This window comes from Octodon degus, unplaced genomic scaffold, assembly GCF_000260255.1.
Source record: "Octodon degus isolate 3935 unplaced genomic scaffold, OctDeg1.0 scaffold00063, whole genome shotgun sequence".
In the NCBI taxonomy this organism is placed as follows: domain Eukaryota; kingdom Metazoa; phylum Chordata; class Mammalia; order Rodentia; family Octodontidae; genus Octodon; species Octodon degus.
Genome location: NW_004524639.1, coordinates 7,989,539 through 7,991,395, shown reverse-complemented (window position 1 = coordinate 7,991,395; position 1,857 = coordinate 7,989,539).

The following is a 1,857-nucleotide window of genomic DNA, read 5'->3' as shown; positions in this document are numbered from 1 at the left end:
CCGGCCTACTGTTTGATATTCTTTTCTTTTTTCATTTGTATATTTGGTACATGACCTCACTACACAGATCGGACTTGTGGTGAGCCTCTGTTTTCAACTTCCCCAGTGCTGGGATTACAGGGCTACACCACCATGCCCAGATTCTGGCGCTGGCTCAGCATGCCCCAGGGGACAAGGCCAGCATAGCATGCGGAACCTGGGATAAAACCCTTGTCCCTGTGCTTGCTAAAGCAGGCACTTAATCTGCTGAGCTACCTCACCAGCACTTATTTTGTATTCTTTTAAAAAATGCAATAATAATAAGAAGAAGAATAAGAATAACAATAAGATTAACAAAATAAAAGGAGGAGATGGGCTCATTCTGGCGAAGCACTGCTTCGAGATTCCACAGATGAGGAAAAGCATCAGGATCTCAGTGCTCATCTAACTGCAGACCTCCCCTTCCACTGAAAACACACTGCTGGTATGAGTAGTTGCTAGAGAGGCCATAGCGACCAGTTTGTGAAGTTCCCTTAACTCTAGCCCTTGCTGCAGAACATAAGCCTTCACTTCAAGCCCCAGGCAAAGGTTCAAGGGCTGAGTTGAAGGGCTGCCTGTGCTTCATTTGAGACCGGGTTGGGCAAACTATGACCTGTCACCTGTTTTCATAGAGTTTGGTTGGCACATAGCCATACTCACTGTCTATGGTATTTTTGCACCACAACATCAGAGCTGAATAGATGGGATAGAGAATACATATTCCTTACACAAAGTTGAAACTACTGTTGGCACACACCTGTAATCCCAGCTACTCAGGAGGCTGAGGCAGGAGGGTTAGAAATTGGAGGCCATCCTGGACATTTTAGTAAGACCCTAACTCCGAATAAAATATTAAGAAAAGGAGTACGGATGCAGCTCAGTGGTATGGTGTCTGCGGACTCAATCACCAGTGCAAAACAACAAAACAAAATAAAACAACCTCTTGCCCTTAACAGAAAAAAGTTTGCTGACCTGATTTGAAACATTCAAGAAAGTGCCCTGGATGCAACTCAAACCTTTGGCTGAAGTCCAAGGCAGCAACCAGGGGAGCGCCTTGCCAGGCTCCCTTGCCAATCAGTGGACACTATGAAGGGAAAGGCCACCTTTCAGAGGAGCACTGGCAAGGGCTTCTTCTTGGGGGTTCCCAAGAAAAGCTGCTGGCTGAGTCAGCAGCCTTTCCTGGGCCAAGAAAGGAAGGTATTGAGTAAGTCTTTTCCGCCATCTTCTTTGACCATTAGTTGGCACAGGTTCACTCTGGTCAGAACAAAACCTTGGATTGAGACATTTCAGCTGTGTAACCTTTAGGCCTGAAAAATAGAATCATATAAACACCTCAAAATGGTGGCTCAGGCCAGGTTTGAGAAGACGAACCAGCTGAGGTACACATGAGCCAGGGCTCCTGCGACAGAGACTTCAAGGCAGCTAAGACTCATTTGACACCACACCCGGGGGCTCAAAAAGCTGTGTGTGGGCTGTGCCTGTTTGACACTCTAATCTCTGTCATTTCAGAGGATGCCTAATTTCCGGATGGATTTGAAGTAGTGTTTTCAGATTCTCTGCCCATATCCTTCAACTTCTCTGTCCAGGACCTCTTGTCTAGAAACAATCAATTAACTGAACCCTTTCAGCTTTTACTAGAGCTCTGCATGTTGACAAATAGCTCCACACTCATTCTATTGTATTTACTTGGCCAAGTCAAGGCATCTCAAAGGGTGACAGCCTCCACATCCTGCTCTCTTTGGGTTTGACATCCAATTACCTTTACAGAAGGACACAGACTTTCCTTCTCATCTCCTGCCCCAAAGAGGTCAAGCTTGTGTCCACTCCCTAGCACCCAGA